This window comes from Malaclemys terrapin, chromosome 2 (genome assembly GCF_027887155.1).
Source record: "Malaclemys terrapin pileata isolate rMalTer1 chromosome 2, rMalTer1.hap1, whole genome shotgun sequence".
NCBI lineage: Eukaryota > Metazoa > Chordata > Testudines > Emydidae > Malaclemys > Malaclemys terrapin.
The window spans coordinates 73864167-73884306 of NC_071506.1; the positions used below are offsets into that span (position 1 = coordinate 73864167).

The window sequence follows — 20140 nt, forward strand, 5'->3', positions numbered from 1 at the left end:
AAAATCAATGGAAGTTCAGTGCCTAAAGACATTTGAGGATCTAGACTGAAGGGCCCAAGAAACAGATTGAGTTTATCCAAAAAGGATACTGTTCTACTTGGTAGACAGTGACAACTAAGGAATGCAAGCCAACTCTCCTCTGATGGACAATGACCTCTCATTAATTGCTAGTTATTTGCTGTCACTGTCTGCTGGCAGAGAAACAGTAAGCATGTGTACTAGTACCCGTGCTAGGATAGAAAAGCAAACAGATGAGAAAGGTTCATTATATCCTGTACAAGTGTCTGCAATTTCTATGCAACTCTTGCTCTCTCAATGAAATATTTTATGCTGTGATTACTTCATAATCAAGATCATGGCATGCAATGATTCTTCCAGATCTCATGTTATATTAGCAAACGCTTTGATAGCATCCCAATTACTAGCAAGCCTCATACAGGTTTAAGGAGGGACATTCATTGAAATAGGTAACATTTTCTATGTTAATGATCTCCCAGTCGTAGTGACAAGAGTGCATGGATTCAAAAAGCTAAAGAGCCCCCCTTTTTTTTATTACAAATAACAGAAAGCAACAAGTAACAGAGGGTCCTGTGGTCCTCTGTTACTTTTTACAGATTCAGACTAACACGGCTACCCCTCTGATAGAAAGCAACAAGAAGAAGACCAGTCTTTTCACCTGAACAATTTAACAGCTAAAAGTCTATTTTGGCTCATAGTTTAAAAGGTCAGCCTTTCAGTTCAGAAGCTGTCATTTTCACATTAAGGATCCACAATTATTAATACATGTACATACATGCATGACATACATATATGTTCTGTTGACTGCTTACACTAACATTTCTCTGTTTGGATGGCCATTTCACTAAAGCATAATTGCCAAACCAGCATGGGCTTTGATGGGCAGCCAACAGCCATCTCTTTCTTTAGTGAGGCACTCCTTGGCAACAGAACTGAAGCTTGTGCACCATGCCACAAAATCGCACTTGTTGACATACAGCCCATTCAAAGAATATTTCAAGAGTGAAAGAAAAGAGGAGAGTTTACAGGCACTTCTGCCTGGAATCAAGGCATACTGCACTGCTGTGGTTACAATGGGAAATGATTCAGTGGCAAAACAGATGCACCACTAACTACACCATTTTTGAGAGAACATAATCCCTGTATAGAGAAATAAACTAGGGCTGTCAAACTATTAAAACAAACAATCACAATTAATTGTGAGATTAAAAAAATCTATTGTGATTAATCACAGTTTTAATCACATTGTTAATAATAGAATACCATTTATTATAAATATTTTTGGCTGTTTTTCTACATTTTGAAATATATTGATTTTAATTACAACACAGAATACAAAGTGTACAGTGCTCACTTTATATTATTATTCTTTATTACAACTATTTGCACTGTAAAAAAGATAAAAGAAGAAATAGTATATTTCAGTTCACCTCATAGCAAGTATTGTAGTGCAATCTCTTTATCATGAAAGTGCAACTTACAAATGTAGATTTTTTTTTGGTTACATAACTACACTCAAAAACAAAATAATGTAAAATTTTAGTGCCTACAGATCTACTAAGTCCTACCTCTTGTTCAGCCAATCACTAAGACAAACAAGTTTGTTTACATTTACAGGAGATAATGCTGCCCACTTCTTATTTACAATGTCACCTGACAGTGAGAACAGGTGTTCACATTGCACTTTTGTAGCGGGCGTTGCAAAGTATTTATGTGCCAGATATGCTAAACATTCGTATGCCCCTTCATGCTTCGGCCACCTTTCCAGAGGACATGCTTCCATGCTGATGATGGTCGTTAAAAAAATAATGCATTAATTAAATTTGTGACTGAACTCCTTGGGGGAAAATTGTATGTTTCCTGCTCTGTGATTTTACCCGCATTCTGCCATATATTTCGTATTATGGCAGTCTCATAAGAACATAAGAATGGCCATACCGGGTCAGACCAAAGGTCCATCTAGCCCAGTATCCTGTCTTCCAACAGTGGCCAATGCCAGGTGCCCCAGAGGGAATGAACAGAACAGGTAATCATCAAGTGATTCATCCCGTCGCCCATTCTCAGCCTCTGGCAAACAGAGACTAGGGACCCCATCCCTGCCCATCCTGGCTAATAGCCACTGATGGACCTGTCCTCCATGAATTTATCTAGTTCTTTTTTGAACCCTGTTATAGTCTTGGCCTTCACAACATCCTCTGGCAAGGAGTTCCACAGGTTGACTATGCGTTGTGTGAAAAAAATGCTTCCTTTTGTTTGTTTAAAACCTGCTGCCTATTAATTTCATTTGGTAGCCCCTAGTTCTTGTGTTATGAACAGGAGTAAATAACACTTCCTTATTTACTTTATCCACACCAGTCATGATTTTATAGACTTCTATCATATCCCCCCTTAGTTGTCTCTTTTCCAAGCTGAAAAGTCCCAGTCTTATTAATCTCTCCTCATACAGAAGCCGTTCCATACACCTAATAATTTTGATTGCACTTTTCTGAACCTTTTCCAATTCCAATATATCTTTTTTGAGATGGGGTGACCACATATGCATGCAGTATTCATGATGTGGGCGTACCATGGATTTATACAGAGGCAATATGATATTTTCTGTCTTATTATCTATCCCTTTCGTAATGCTTTCCAACATTCTGTTCGCTTTTTTGACTGCCATTGCACATTGAGTGGACGTTTTCAGAAAACTATCCACAATGACTCTTAAGATCTCTTTCTTGGTGGTAACAGCTAATTTAGACCCCATCATTTTATATGTTTTCCAATGCACATTACTTTGCATTTATCAACATTGAATTTCATCTGCCATTTGGTTGCCCACTCACCCAGTTTTGAGAGATTCTTTTGTAGCTCTTTGTAGTCTGCCTAGGACTTAACTATCTTGAGTAGTTTTGTATCATCTGCAAATTTTGCCACTTCACTATTTACCCCTTTTTCCATATAATTTATGAATATGTTAAATAGGACTTGGCCCAGTACAGACCCCTGGGTGACACCACTATTTACCTCTCTCCATTCTGAAAACTGACCATTTATTCCTACCCTTTGTTTCCTATCTTTTAACCAGTTACCAATCCATAAGAGAACCTTCCCTCTTATCCCATGACTGTTTACTGTGTTTAAGAGCCTTTGGTGAGGGACCTTGTCAAAAGCTTTCTGAAAATCTAAGTACACTATATCCACTGGATCCCCCTTGTCCATATGCTTGTTGACCCTCAAAGAATTCTAGTAGATTGGTGAGGCATGATTTCCCTTTACAAAAACCATGTTGACTCTTCCCCAACAAATTATGTTCATCTATATGTCTGACAATTTTGTTCTTGACTATAGTTTCAACCAGTTTGCCTGGTACTGAACTCAGGATTACTGGCCTGTAATTGCCAGGGTCACCTCTGGAGCTCTTTTTAAAAATTAGTGTCACGTTAACTATCCTCCAGTCATTTGATTGAAATGATAGGTTACAGACTAGAGTTAGTAGTCCTGCATTTTCACACTTGAGTTCCTTCAGAACTCTTGGGTGAATACCAACAACTCAGCATATGTTGTTTGATTTAAGAAAACTTTCATTGCAGATTTGACAAAACACAAAGAAGGTACCAATATGAGATTTCTAAAGATAGCTACAGCACTCGACCCGAGGTTTAAGAATCTGAAGTGCCTTCCAAAATCTGAGAGGGATGATGTGTGGAACATACTGTTAGAAGTCTTAAAAGAGCAACACTCCTATTTGGAAACTACAGAACCCAAACCATCAAAAAAGATAATCAACCGTCTGTTGGTGGCATTTGACTCAGATGATGAAAATGAACATGCATCAGTCTGCCCTGCTTTTGATCGTTATCGAGCCGAACCCATCATCAGCATGGAAGCATGTCCTCTGGAATGGTGATATAAGTATGAAGGGGCATATGAATGTTTAGCGTATCTGGCACATAAATACTTTGCAATGCCAGCTACAACAGTGCCATGTGAACACTTGTTTGTTTGTTTTTTGTCTCTGGTGCTGCCTGATTGTGTACTTCTGGTTCCAAATGAGGTGTGTGGTTTATTGGTCAGTTCGTAACTCTGGAGTTCGTAACTCTGAGGTTCTACTGTATGTGATTTGACAAAGCTCAATACACATGGATCACCAACATAAAGAGCAGTTTAATGAGACACAAGGGCATACAATTACTTGCATGAGTTAGCTTGAGCCCATCAGCATCTTTCATGCATGTACATGCTGAGGTGATCGACTTTGTGTTTAATGCAGGGCAAGGAAAGAGAGAAGGCCAAAGTTATTCCATGAGCCTGGAGTTTGAGCCATGCACAACCAGTATCAGAACTGGATTTCATCCCAAATCATGTGCAGGAAGAAAGCACATTACAGGACTTGCTCCTACAATCTACTCTTTTTTTAATTAATTCTGGGCTTTATTTTTCACACATTTTTAGTCTTTGTAGTTTGAAGAAAAAGGTGGTTTGTAGTTTGGTTTTTAAGGACATACCAGAAAGTGTTACATTGTTTGTTTTCTACTCTTCTCTCTCTTCCACCACCATGAAGCAGGAGGCTGCCTCATGACAACTTGCCATGCTGGGTCTTCTCTTACTCTGTGGGCAAAGAGAATAAGAAGCAGCTCGCCCACGCTCCATGTTGGAGTTAGTGTAGTTCAAAAGCAGTTCTACTCTCCTGCACACACCAAGATTAATGGCTCCAAGTTTCTCAGAGTCTTCAATGGAGCTATTCATGCATAAGTGGGATGAGCCAGTTTTGGCACTAACTTAGCAGCTGCTCTGTCCCCAGCAGGCCCAAAGACAGGGGAGAAAATCAGGCTGTTAGTTTAAAGTGACATGGCCAAAGTTACTTCTGGCAGGGTTTTATCAGCTATACTAACTTAAAACCGAAAGCTGGACTCCACAGTTATGGGGTTTAGTAACGGGGAAGCAATTCCTGAGCAATTTGAAAATCCCTGTGTAATGCAGAGGGATTTCCTTTTTTCACTTAATTCTCATCCTGTCAGAAGTATTTTATATTATGACTCTTACATCACAAAAATTCTAGAAGCTGCTGTCACATCACATTTGAATTGCTGTTACCCTTTTAGACAACAAAGCCAAGCCAGAATTTGTCAGAACCAAGAGAACAGGAAAATCAGTGTGTTTTTTAGATCAAATTTGTTTTTAAACATTGTAAGGGGAGAACTCTAGGATACTACCCAAGGAAATTCCAACCTAACCTTCCTACTTTACTTCAGTGCAACTCCCTTAACTCTCCCATCACCACCACCACCACCATATACCACAAGTTGATCTCTAAAAATAATTTTAGTACTTAGGCCTTGTCTACACTGGCAAGTTTCTAAGCAATAAAGCAGCTTTCTGTGCTGTAACTCCCGAGGTGTACACACTGCTAAGCCATGTAGTGCACAGAAACTGCGCAGTTGCCGCGCTGTAAAAAAACCACCCTGACGAGAGGTGTACAGCTTTCTGTGATGGGGCTACACTGCCCCGGTGCCAGTGTAGACACCCTGGTCGATTATAGTGTTGCAATTGGCCTTTGGGAGGTGTCGCACAATGCCTGTTCTTGCCTCTCTGGTCATCGGTACTGTCCTGCACTCAGGTCACCAATCATCATCCCCACCCTGTAAATTCCTTTGGAATTTTGAAAGTCCCCTTCCTGTTTGCTTGGTGAAATGTGTAGTGGTCTCAGCGCATCTTTCCAGGTGACCAAGCCTGCTCCACGCACCAGGTGATCCCCTGCTTGGAGCAATGCGGAGCTGCTGGACCTCATCAGCACTTGGGGAGAGGAGCTGTCCAGTCCCAGCTGTGCTCCAGCCATAGGAATTATGATACCTACAGACAGATTTCACAGTGCATGATAGAAAGGGGCCATGACCGGGCACATTGCAGTGCAGGGTCAAAGTAAAGGAGCTGCCGAATGCCTACCACAAGGCATGGGAGGCAAACCACTGCTCCAGTGCTGCGCCCACGAGCTGCCAGTTCTACAAAGAGCTGGACCCGATACTTTGTGGCGACCCCACATCCACTGAGAAGGCCATGGAGGATACTTCAGTGGCTCACGTGCCAGTTGAGAGAGGACCAAGCCAGGAGGAGGAAATCTTGGACGAGGATGTGGAGGGGGACCAAGAGGCAGAGGATGACTTGGAGGTCAGAGATTCATGCAGCCAGGAGCTCTTTTCTACCCCGGAGGAAGCTAGCCAGACACAGCTGTCAGATCTTGGCAAACAAGAGAGGAGACCCCTGGTAAGTGGCTTTGATTTTGGGACTCTCTGAAGCAAGTTGTTGGGGGCAGGAGGGTTGCAGAAAGCAGGCTTGTGTCTGTATGATGCGTGTACCACCTCATGCCTTGTCTGAGCGTCAGAAGAGGCTGTTGATTGACTCCCTAACTTTATGGGAATCTGCCTCAGAGATCTTCAGGAAACTCTCATGGAGATACTGGGCAATCTGCTGCCGCAGGCTCTTTGGCAGAGGTGCTTTGTTTCTTGCCCCATTAAGGGTAACTTTCATGCACCACTCTGCCATCATGGGGGTTGGAGGGGAACCATTGTTGCACACAGGTGAGCCACATAAGGGCCAGGGCAGAAGCTGCTGTCTTGGAGAAGACCCTCCCTTGATTCCCTGCTCACCTTCAACAGTGTGATATCTTACATAATGAACACAGCCTGTGGAAAACGTGGGGACCGGAATGATTATCAGGACCCACCTACCGTGCTGGCTCTCCCCAAGAGCCACGTGCCCAGTGTACAGTAGGATCCGGGAACACTGATTTACCCTGCCCCTGTGGCTACTCACCATTTTGGGGGGTCTTGTGGCTCATGTGTGCTTTCCTGGGATCAGCCGGCTAGTGACAGGTGTGTGAGTACTGACTGTATTTTATGTAACCCTCTGCCCATCTAAGTTGGCAGCAACAAGGGCCGGGTTCTGTATCTAGGGGTTCCGTTTCAATAATGCAATGCAAAACTGGCTCGAGCCCCCACCCAGTGACCTGGGACAATTACATACCACCCCCTGGGTGCCTCTAGGAGGCAATTCTTCCCCTCTCGCAAGCATGGCGTTTGAGTGTAGAAGAAAATGTTTAATAACATGAGGTAAACGACATCAGCATTAAATTGGAAAAACACCACAAACAGGATTCATAACACAAACCATGAGCAAAAAACCCACCCCAGCAAATTGGGATGTGTCCTTTCCCTTTGGGTTCTTGAGTCCAGCAACCCAAAAATCACCCAGAGTCCCCAAAGTCCAACACTCCCAAAGTCTCTTGGGTCCAGCAACCACCCAAAGTCCCAACAAACCGCAAAGTCTCTGTCCCTGGTCAGTGCAGCCCCAGAGCAAAGCGGAGGGGGGCACGCCAGGTGTTAAAGGGCACCTTACGTGATCCGAGGCCAGGCGGCCGGCCGTCTCTCCATGGGGTTCCGCCACAGCCTTCACCATGAGCCAGTCCACTTCCTGCCGTCCCACGAACTGCTCCGCTCTATAAGCTGCTTCGCTCCGCTCACCGACCTGTGAGCCGCTCCAGCCGTCCCCACAAACAGCTCCGCTCGGCATTCCTTGGGCCACTCCAACCGGCCCCGCAAGGCTTCGCACCGCTCACTGCTCCTCCAGTCGTCCCCACAAATTGCTCTACCAGCTGATTAGCAATATAGCTTCAGGCTCCCCCACTAGTCAACACAGCAGTCAGTGATCTCAGCTCTTAATAACTTTAGCTCTTTTGTGATTTCAGCTCTTAGCGATTTCAGCTCATAGTAGGGGAGCCCCAGTGCTGGTGCACCATTGGCCCAAAGTGAATTCAGCTCAGCAGCCTGTAACTAGACTCCTAATAGAATCAAAGTTAGCTCTGACATTCAACAGTGGAGAGAGGAGGTGGTGCAACTGGTGTGTTAAGCCCTCAGAGGAGACCCATACCATCAGATACAAATACCTGTCCCCATCCTCTCTCCATTCACTGGGTTTTGTAACCCATGCCCCTTGTCAAGCAAGTGCTACTTAGGTAATGGTGAAGGACTCACTCAATCCTTCTGTCATACAACAGTTCCACTGGCCTTGATTCACAGAATCAGGGTAACAAAACTTTATTCTTCCTGCCCCAATAACAGAGAAACTGGGGATCCCACACCAGCCAAAGTAACCACTTTCAGTTGCTGTTGTTTCATGCCAGGCGAGTGGTTGTGCCTATGCAAACAAGATCAGCCCCTGGAGTTCTTTTCCACACTCGCCATAATTCACCACCAGATGTCAGGGTAGAGCTCATCCTGACTCTGCTTACATTTAAATCACTGAATCAGTGGTCTCTGTGTTGCAAACAATACTGCTTCTGTAAAATGTTTCATTTTGGCTTCACAGAGATGACTTTGGAGGCCCAGCCTCCCTCTTTGTTATCGCCGGTTGAACGGCTGTGCAGAATTAGAAAATGGCCACGAAGAACTGAAGAGGACTTTCTCTGTGGGGTTATGATATACTTCGTAGCCGAAAAAGAGGAATTGAAGGAATGGCAGGACAGCGAGAAGAGGGACCAAAAGGAGACCGAAGCGTGTCAGAATGAAGCTACTTAAACGTTATGGAGCGCCAAGCGGACATGCTCCAGGCGATACTAGCACTGCAAACTGAGCAGCTCTGCACCTGCCCTCCCCTGCAGTCGTTGTCATAAAACTCTTTCCCATGTGCCCCCCGCACACCACCAACACATTCTTATCAACCTCCTGGCTCCAGTCTGTACCCACTGCATTCCACTCCTCCTGCCTCACAGTCCAACACTGCAGATTCCCAGTACCTACTGAACTCAACATCTGTCCCTCAGCAGTTTAGCCCTGTTGAAGTACAGTACCCACTGCACTGTACTCCAAAGGAAAAGACTGGATATGATCCCTGAACATACGCAAATCTTTAACCGTTCTGGGACCCCACCTCCTCCTGGGACCTTCCCTTCCCCCATCCCCCTCAGTGCTGAGGTGTTTTTTTGTTTGTCTCTCTCCTCCGGTTGTTGTTTTTTAATAAAAGAATTGTGTTGGTTTGAAAGCAATCCTTATTCTATTAATTGAAAGCAAACAGAGCCCTGAAAAGCAACAGACAATTGTCTTAAACCTTCATATTGCATCGTCTGCACCATTCACAATCACCTCCTAGCATTACAAGCACTGCACTCTCAAGCATAGCAACAAATATTGGTGGCTTTCAGCTTCAAATTGCTCCCTTAAGGCATCCCTGATCCTTATGGCCCCACACTTCACCCCTCTAATAGTCCTGGTCTCTGGCTGTTCAAATTTGGCCTCCAGGCACTAAGCCTCAGCAGTCTATCCCTGAGTGAAGCTTTCACCCTTCCCTTCACAAATATTATGGAGCATTTAGGATGCAGCTATAAGCATAGGATTATTGTCATTGGCCAGGTCCAACTTCCCATATAGGCAGCGCCAGCGGGCCTTTAAACAGCCAAAAGCACACTCAACCGTCATTCTGCACTTGCTCAGCCTGTTGTTGAATCGCTCCTTGCTACTGTCAAGGTGCCCCATGTATGGCTTCATAAGTCACGGCATTAAGGGGTAGGCAGGGTCTCCCAAGATCACAATGGACATTTTGACTTCTCCTATGGTGATCTTCTGGTCTGGGAAGAAAGTCCCTGCATGCAGCTTCCTGAACAGGCCAGTGTTCCGAAAGATGCGTGCATCATGCACCTTTCCGGACCAGCCTGCGTTAATGTCTATGAAACTACCATGGTGATCCACAACTGCCTGGTGAACCATAGAGAAATACCCCTTCTGATTAATGTAGTCGGTGGCTAGGTGGTCTGGTGCCAGAATTGGAATGTGCATCCCATCTATCGCCCCTCCGCAGTTAAGGAAGCTCATTTGTGCAAAGCCATCCACAATGTCACACTCATTGAGCAGAGTCATGGTCTTTCGGAGCAGATGCAATTAATGGCTCTGCACACTTCCGTCAACATGAGTCCAACGGTAGACTTTCCCACTCCAACCTGGTTAGCGATCGATCGGTAGCAGTCTGGAGTAGCCAGCTTCCACAGTGCAGGCACCACACGCTTCTCCAACGGCAGGGCAGCTTTCATTCTCGTGTCCTTGTGCCACAGGGCTGGGGCTAGCTTATCACACAGTCCCATGAATGTGGCTTTCCTCACCCAAAAGTTTTGCAGCCACTGCTCGTCATCCCAGATGTGCATGACGATGTGTTCCCACCACTCAGTGCTTGTTTCCTGAGCCCAATAACGGCGTTCCACTGTGGTCAGCACTTCCATGAATGCCACAAGCAATCTCGTGTCGTAGCTAGTACGCGTGGCGAGATCAATGTCGCACTCCTCTTGCCTTTGTAGTTTAAGGAATAATTCTACTGCCACTCGTGACGTGTTAGTTGAAGTGAGCAGCATATTGGTCAACAGTTTGGAATCATTCCTGCAGACTGAAGAGGCAGAGCACGCAGTACACAGACCGATGAAAGATGGCGCCAAATGTGGATGGAAGCACAGGGATTGCTGGGATGCAAAGCAATGGGACAGGATCCAGGATACCCCGTGACCCCCTCCACCTTCCCACAACTCTTAGTGGCAGAAGAGGAAGAGATGCTCTGTGGGATAGCTGCCCAGAGTGCACCGCTCCAAATACCGCTGCAAGTGCCGCAAGTGTAAACATGCTATTGCGCAGGCAGCTGATGAGCAAACAGACAACAGTGAACAGACAACAGCGGTTTCCCTTCAGCCCTCTCTGAACAGCGCTGTAACTCCCGGTGCTGTAACTCTGCCAGTGTAGACATACCCTTAGATTGCGTTTGGCAACAAACCGGAAGTGGTATATCTACACACAGCTGGGAGGTGTAATTCCCATCTCTTGGGTAGATGTACACGGGCTAGCTCCGCTAGTATACTAAAATTAGCGGTGTAGCCACAGCTACATGGGCAGCAGGAGATGTTGTGATCAGTGGGCCTACAACTTCACTCTAATTGTAAACTTAACTGGTGAAAAGCAGATAAAGAGTCATGAATTTTCACAATGATCACTTGTATAAAACTGTTCAAGAAAAGATGTGAGAAGGAGACAAAGATTGAATAAATATAAACAAAGAGGGTTTACTGATCCCACTCAAAGACTATGTTAAGATCAAGACTGGTAAACAAAAGGGCAGAAAAATCAAAAAGCAAGGAACCAATTCTGGAAATTAGGCCTACCTTGTGGACAAAATAATGAGAGGATGGCTATTTCGCTCATCACTCCCTTTGGAGTCTTTAAAAAGAGACTTTGGGGGAGAACAAGGAGACCTTTTACCATCACTGCGGCAGGATTGTTGTCATGACACCAGACCTTGATACTCCAGTGGGGACGTTTGACCATCATCGCTGCATCAGTGAGGAGCCCAACCTGATACACAAGAGCTCCTGCTCTGTGTTCCCCTCCTTTGCGTGCCTCTTTCTGTCCCTCCCTCCCTACCACCCTCCCGTTCAGCTTTTCACTGGATCCTGAAATCAACTTCTACTGCACGGCACCAGCACAGTGAGATACGACAGCCCATCCAGCTCTGCCCAGATGGAGAAGGACCAGTGAAGGAGAGGGACCTGACAGACCCACCAGATGATATTTCTGATGGGGAAGTGAGTCACTGTCCAGAGCAACAGCTGTTGTGGCCAATCTGCCAGCCCAAAGCATCCATCCATGACTCACCAGCCGCCCCGTATTTTGAGAACATCAGCAAAAGCCGTATTGTCCTCATCTTTACTATCCTCTCTCTTCTCTCCCTTCTGTGTCTGTCTGTTTTGTCTAGAGCAGGAAAGTGACTGTCATTTGCAATTCAGAATTGAACAATAGAACTAATCCTTTCTCCCCCACCAAGAAGGACTGTTTGACTGAATAATAGAATTTAACCAACATTCACTGTCTCCAGAAAGGACTTTGAACAGTTTTGATTAAGTCTGTTTTGGAGAAACAATCAATTTCAGTTCTAATGATCTTTACCTCATTTTGATTCTTTTCCTTTTGTGTATTTCAATCAATAACTTTCTAACCTTTGGTCTGAGTGTTATAGTGTGTTTGTCATGGTATTAAATACACTAAAGTTTGTGTATATCAAACCCCATACCTTGTTTAACAGTGTTTAAGCTGGACAGTGACTGGGTTATGTTAAAACCTTTGGCCCATATATATTCCATCTAGATTAGTACAACAGAGAGACTAGCCACCTTAGTACAATCCCATCCAACCCCGGGGCACATACTCAGGTGCAGCTACACAGCAAGTCTTAGCGTGCTAGTTCAAGCAGAGCTAGCAAATGTACATCTACTCAGGGTGGAAATTACACTACCCAGCAGCTGTGTAGACATACTGTAATGTGGTTTTTTTTTCCTGAGTGGGATGTTTAACAAAACTTCATTTCCTCTCTTAGGGAGATTGTTGAGTTCTCTTGAGTCAATATTGGGTCAACTTTTTTAATGTATGCAATTCTACAATATACATGCATATAGAGAATACAATAGGTATATTTTATAAATTAAAAATCAATACTGTTCATATGCTGTAATTACCATACCTTAACCAGACGTTTCCTTACTGTACATTTTCTAAACTAGCCTAGTCCTGAAGTTCTACAAGTTTAGGACACTTTGAAAAGACAGCTCTCCTCTTCTCCGAGAGCTCCCAGAAATGGATTAAAATTCAAAAGGAAGTTGATTTACAAAACATAGGTGGTTACATGCATAACAAGAATTGGGTTGATGACTGTGATATTCAGAAATCAGATGGATATTTTATACAATATATTTTAAAATTTACAGATCAGTAATGTTTTACTATGATTTTAAAACAGAAGTTTCAGGGTTATTTAAAAAACAACAACCCAAACCGGTTAGACTTATCACTGGTAATTCTTTTTGTAATTTAGGTTCCCCAACCTCCTTGCAGAGGGGAATCAGTTGTGTGAAATAAGGAGAGAGTTACCTTACGTTAGTCTCTCCCGGTTAATTCTCATTGCTCCAAACAATTGTTTTTTCTTACATTTTCAATTAGAATCTGTAAGGGACTGGGATCTAGGCTATCTGGCCTAGCAGTCATAAGTGGGCTGGTGTTCACATGTCAAGGATGGCCACAAGGCAGTAGTCAGTGAGCAGGGATCAGAGTAATCATTAGGGCTGGGATCAATAGGCAAGAGTCAGGGTCAGAGCCAGGCCATGATCATAGACCAGAAGTAATTGCCAGGCTGGAATCAGGAGACAAGAGTCAGTGTCATGCTGGGGTCACAACCAGAGGTAGCTACTAGGCTGGAATCAGATGGCAAGAGTCATCTGTTCTAGGGTTGGAGACTGATGATCAGAAAGCAAGGTGAGGTCTAGAATCATAATAAGCCAAAAATCCATGTGATTACCCAGACCACATCCTGAGCCACACTCCAGGGCTAAATAGAGAGCACAGGCTACAGGGTTCTGTCACTCTGGATCCTTTGGGCGGTACTTCCTGCAGTGCCTAATTCACCTGCATAGTATCCAAGTGGCAATATCAGCTGTCCTAGGCTCTATAGTTGTAGGTTCTAGTTCCACGGATTCTTACAAAATTGCATTGTTGTGGTATTTGTATCAGTAAAAATGGATTTCAAACAGCCACTCCCATATTATTCTAAATCAAAGAACTCATGTGCTCTGTTATCTGTTGAAGGTAAGTGCCATAGCAAGTTCAAGATAACTGTACTGTAGATGTCTTGTTTTGTTTTTGAATACGGCTTAGTGTGAAATCTTCCCTGTCACTATTTTACATATTGCTGAGGCTATCATTACTGTAGTACTTGGGTGTTATTTACTTTAATTTAGAACTAATATCAGTTTCCCCGGAGAGAGGAACAAAGCTGTCATTTCTTAACATCACCTAGACAGATTAAAATCACTTACCAGAGCCAACCATAGGGGCCTGTGAAGCCACGGGTCCCTCCTCACTCCCCTCTCCAGGGTCCAGTTTTGGAACTGTAAAAAATGTTAAGGCCAGTCTCCAATTTCATTATTTACAAAATGAGTGAACTCATGGCTCCATTGAAGTCAATGTCAAAAGTGGACCCAGGATTTCACTATGCCTCTTAGCCTTGAAGATGTAGCCTCGTGTAAACTGCTTACTCTGTGAAAGTCTGTCACTGATTTTTCTTGAAAACTCAGGTTAATGCTGTTCATGGTCACATATGCAGCTTCCAGCGTTGGCCTTTGTGGTCCATGAAAGACAGTCAACTGTGGTTCCCTACATTCTTGGAGGACCCTATATCAACTGAAAACTGTATGCTATGCTCTAACTGGCCTGCCTGAACTGCAGCAAGTGCTTACTCCTGGGGGAATTCTGCTCCAAAAAATTAAAAATTCTGCAATCAGTGTCCTCATCTTTAAAATGGAGATAAGGAGACTGACCCAGCTTTGTCAAGCACACTGATATCTACATGTCAGCCAGTGCAATATAAGTCCTAGGCAGATAAGACTGTATAAGAAGCTGGAGTTTTTATTGTATTGTATAATATTTGACATACTAATATATCATGACATAAGACCTAATCCTGCACTACTGATTTCAATGGAAGCAGGATCAAGCCCATAAAGAAATGCCCATATGAGGGCTCATTGTTAAGTCTGAGTGTTCAGTAACTTTTTCAACTGCATTTATGTTTGTTTCTTGCCTGGATTCATAATGAATGTCATACACACAGTACATACATACCATGTAATATGAAACTTAAATGTAAGGGGCCTGACTCATCACTCCAGTACACCAGTTTTATGCCTGTGTGACTCAAACCCAAGATTCTCTCCCCACCACCACATAGCTGATAAAAACACTCATGGAGTACCCCACACAGCTAGTCATGAACTGTGTAGCCCACGTTAATGACTAGTTAAATCTCATAGACAATTAATCAGTCTGTAACAGTCCACAATACTTACATTTTGTAACTGTATTGAGTGGGTGGGGGCTTATATAATTAATGTAAAAAACAATAGTTTAAAACATAGTCATTAGGATTTACCATGCTATGCGTGGCAGTATACTTAGGCAGCCTTTTTAAAGATAAACAGTCTTTGCCAACTGTTAATAATGAGTTAACACCACAAAATTAAGGCACAGAGCTTAATCAGTTTAAACAAAAAGTTGTTCCAGAACAATGTTAACTCCAAGATGGTAGTCCAGAAAACTGCTGAAAATAAAAGAGAGAAACTTTCTGGACAGCTGTTAGATGGCAATTTATTAAACTTTTTAAAGAAGGACATGGTGTGTTTGTTTGTGGCCTTTGTTCTTCACAGCTAATTTCTTCTGACTTTCAACTGTACAAGTGTAAAAGATTATGGAACTGATTCTCTGCTCACACCAATTTTATACCAGTGTATTTCCACTGACTTCATTGCACTTATAGCTGATTAAGGCTCTGATCCTGGAAACAGATGTGCGGGTGCTGACCTTTACTTACTGAAGTCAACAGAATTATATACTTGTGTAAAATTGGTGTGAGGGGAAAAGCAGCTGTACAGGCTTTTACAATGCACAAATGAAATTCAGAGGAAACTAGTTGTGAAGAACAAAGGCCTCAAAAACAAAAAAGTCACCCTTGTTTGTCTTCTAAACATTTTTTAAAATTTGCCCTCTAACAGATTCCCAAAACCTCTCTCTTGTTTTTCAGCAGTTTTTAGGTTGTGAAATCAATAGGATTCCATGTGGGTGTCACCAGCACATCTCCTTCCAGGATCAGGACCTGATACAAGTGAGAGCAGAATCAGGAATGTTTGAGTATGCAAAACTTGATATAGACTATGGTCAGTATACATTATAATGTACAAAAAACGGTACATAAAGCAGATTACACTGAGACATAATTGGGTGGCCACATACACAGTGTCACATTCATAATTTATGTGCTCAGGCAATGGGTGAGGGGTAATTTTGTATTTACTCTTGCATGAGTGTAGCTGACGAAGTGGGTATTCACCCACGAAAGCTTATGCTCCAATACATCTGTTAGTCTCTAAGGTGCCACAGGACTCTTTCTTGCTACTTACTAAATCTCTCTCTAATGGGTCAGTACAGAATTTTGTACTTTATGCATTGCTTTTTATAAACATGAGGAATTCACTTTCATATTTGAATTGTAATCATAATCATAACTTGACCGTAAATTCTGTTCTTGTGGTAAAACAATAAACACTGCCAGTGCATTCAGTGCTGATATTGGGTAAATATGGGACTTTTGCCATTGACTGTAATGGGAGCAGGAGCAAGCTCTAAGAGTCGGCAGTGGTTATCATTGAAGAGGTGGTACAAAGTCATACGTTCTGAAGCTGAATTTGAACACACACTAACACCTTTTCTGTCAACAAGCCACCTTTTTTTTAAAAGCACACAGCAGTAATTTTTTACATTTTTTATCACTTCATTAGTGAACAGTGTACTGGGTGCCAAAAGTGTGACAGATCCCCATAATGTGTTTGTCCAGTGGTGTGGTGATACATATGCGATATATGCTAACATTCAACTGAAAGCTTACAAAAATACTGTTGGATTCTACAGCAATGATGGAGTTAAAGTTGAAAACGTTTTCCTTTAAAAAAAAATATTATATAACCATCTCCAATACTGGAATAATACGGAAAAATGGCAGCAAAGTGTTCAAAAGAGAACAGTAACTTACACAACTTTGAGCTTGAGACAGGATTGAAAGTCTAGAAATAATAGGCTTATGATGTTGTTTCAACACTTTCTATTTCATGAACCTCTCATTTCAAAACCTTCTAGGTCACTGATAAATATCAGGATTTATCAAGTGACATTTATTCACACGAGTGTTTAAACTCCATCTGAAACATTGCATATGCTAATAAATGAATTCCTATGCACATTTATGAGGTTCATCTGACCACAGTACATTGAAAAGCTTAATTTAATTTTTAGGTAATAATTATTCTATGGTATAAATGCTATTACAGTATAGTATGAGCTAACTATTCTGCAGTGACTAGGATATTCGTTGCAAATGATTAAAGTTTGTGAATTAGCAAGTAAGTGGACAGACAATTATAAATACAAAGATAATGCATTATCAAGTATATTTCAATCATTTATTTAGCCAGTTTTTCAATTAGTTGATGATAATACGTCATAGCACACCTGTGAAAGTGCTCTCTGATACATTTGGTAAAAATTATACACTCCACTAAATTAAATTTCTAGAAAAAACTTACAGAGCTGGTGTTTAAAGATGCTAGAATTTTATTAATCAGAGCTAGATTCATCTCTCCCTCTTCCAATCGGCCTGTATGTACACACAAACACAAACATCTTACAACTGCCAGGGTCATCAATGGAACAGCAAGTATGTTTAAAGCCCAGTGACCGGCAACGTGCACCTTCACCATTGAAAAAAACCAACAACCCTGCAGAAAAGCTGAAGTACAGTAAAAGTCAAATAACATATGTCCTAGGCCTACGAAAAAACCCCTGTGCTCCCCCCTGCCCCCTCCACACACACTCTCCCTCTGCACATTAATGTATATATTGGTGATGTTTGGTAATGAAATGCATGATGCCAATAACCACCAGACCTTATGAAAAAGAGAGCTCTCCTACCGGGACCTACTTACTAGCAGACAGATACCAAGTTATCACCCTCTTTTTCCCCCTTCTTACCCCCTCAAGAATTCAGGATCAGCATCCCTCTCTCTCTCTCTCTGTAGCAGGACAACTCCACTTGGGTATTTCATACATTGGAAAAATGAATGCATAACAATGTACCAATGCAAATATGAGTCACGCCAAAATATATGTATATCTAAGTGGGCAACAGGCTGAATAACCCTCTCCCCACCAGCACATCCTTCCCCTTAGCCATTTCCATTGACACCGCAGTGCATTGCAACACTAGCAGCCGCCTCTGGCTCAGAAATTTTCATCCCTCCCCCCCCCCATCCAGTATTAAATACTCCTCAGGCTCTTTGCAGTGGTGGGAACCATCCTTAATGGAGGCTTCAGCATCCTCTGCGAGCCTTTTGGCTTTTGCATGGGAAAAGGGAGGAAGGGAAAGGAGAGGTGAGGGACAAGATGAGTGAAGGAATGAATGAATTGCTACCTCCAGAAAGGCTCTGTGGGCTGCTGCTTGCTCCTGTTCCTGCCGCTGCTGCTGTCACAGCGGATCAGCTGATATTTACCTGTGAGGTAATGCACACTCTGTAAGGTCACCATGCACCCGCTGAAATAGAGTGCAAAGCAGGAGAGAGACAGAGAGAGGGAGCTGCTGCTGCCGCTTCCCACTGCGAGCCGAGAGGCTGCACCGCGCGCAGGCTGCTGATGCGGCTGCAGCTCCTGGCACATGCTGCAGGTGTCAGAGCAGAAGCTGCCCTGCCTCAGACGGTACCCATCGCGCTTCTGCACATGCTCCAGCCCCCGCGCTCGCCCTCACCATGGGCGTGTGCGCAACCTCTGCACCTGCCTACTGGGCACGGGAAGCCACGGGGAAGCCGCTGCCCGGCCCCGGCCCGGGGGAGTCTCGCTGCGCTTCCCCGAACGCACCCTGGCCCTGCTGGAGCCGCGCGGAGCAAGGGGCCGGAGGGGGAGTTGCTGCTGAGCAGGAGGGATTATGACGTATTGGGGGATGGAGGAGCAAGTGGGGCTGGGGGCAGGGAAAGCAGCAGATTTGGGGGGGGGGGGGCAAATCGGGGATTGCATGGAGAGGGCCAAACGGCCGGGGGATGGGTGCTCAGGTGCGGAGGGTTTAGGAGCCGCGGGGGACGCAGGAGCAGATCGGGGGAGGAGTGGATCTGCGGTGCGCATTGGCTGGGTTGTAGCTCGGGGGCCCGTGGGCAGCCGGGCTGATCAGTGGGGATGTCGCGGGGGGGGGGGGGGGGCGCTCAGCTTGGCCGGGGGTGCGGGGGTGCGGGGCAGAGCCAGAGCGTGAGGGGCGTGATGGAGGAGCAGATCAGGAGGGGGCTGCACATACTGGGGGAGGGGGGATTGGACTGTCAGTATTCGAACCCAAATGTAGAGTGACATACAAAGTCACAGCGCCTCACGTACTAAATATCCCTTGTGCTGGAACAGGAGTTCTTCCCGTATTCTGATTCATTGTTAGCTGGGCAGTGACGTCACCCGGTTTCCCCTTGAACATTACCTCCCAGGAGAGCCGGGTTTTGTTCCAGGGGCCTTAGAACCTGCATTGTACAACGGAATCCCTAAAGCTATAGAATAGAGAGGCTCACTTTTTAGTGATTTTCAGGTCTGATATCAATTCAAGATTTTGACTGTTTTAATATTTGTTTTCTAATTTGCTCTCCTGCTCTCGCTCTCTAATTAGTAATGGTTCTGCTAATGTCAAAACTGTGCCACCTTGTATAGATATTAATAATTGTTTTGCTAATGAAGTACTTTGTCAATTCCATCCAGTTATTTTGCAAAAATGTATAAACCTGTTCTGGTGATGTGTATCTGTGTCTGTGTTTAAATTGACAGATAAGCTATTTTCACTACATTAGTTAACAAAAAAATATTACAACCCTATCTGAACAGAATTTTTCTTGTGAGAGGGAAGCCACTTAACGTACTAGAACATTGAAGATTCAATGCATTTTCTTTTCTATGTGCTAAATGTATTTTGAATCTCATTTTTCACCTCCCTAGACTTCCACACTCAATCCTCATATAGCCCTCTTATTTGAGCTATAGTGAAGAGCAGATTTAAGCCTTAGTGCATTGAATTACAGTATGTATAGACCCATATTGTCCTATTTCCCAACCTAAATGCACAAACCTACATACAGATTTAGATCCTGCTCTGTAGGGAGTCATGTGTGTGCTTAGCTTTATTGGTATGAGCAGTTCCATTTAAGTCAATGGGACTGCTCATATGAGGAAAGGTAAGCATGTGTATAAGTGTAGGATTGCAGCCTCTGGTACACTATAAATACCCCGATGTTGATGAACAGTCACAGCTTCCATTGACTGCAGCACTTCCGAAAATCATGACACTTAACATTTAGGAGCCTAAATATGATTTTAGGAGAATTAACAGTAGGCATTCTGGTTTGAAAATGTTGGCCCTAGTATCAAAGTAATGTGATTCCCTCCCTTCCCCCCCTGGCCCCTCAAATATGGCTTGTCCAACGGTTCAGAACCCATTCAGTGTGGGC

At 43.8% G+C, this 20140-nt stretch overlaps 1 protein-coding gene across 14 annotated transcripts in view; it reads right to left on the reverse strand.

Annotated features, from left to right (window-relative positions):
• Positions 1-18106, reverse strand: part of DTNA (dystrobrevin alpha) — a 287362-nt gene extending 269256 nt beyond the window's left edge. For all 14 annotated transcript variants that reach the window (XM_054017111.1, XM_054017102.1, XM_054017107.1 and 11 more), the window contains exon 1: positions 18088-18106. The gene's annotated coding sequence lies outside the window, so the exon portion shown is untranslated. The remainder of the gene's footprint in view (positions 1-18087) is intronic.
• Between the last annotated feature and the right edge of the window lie 2034 nt (positions 18107-20140).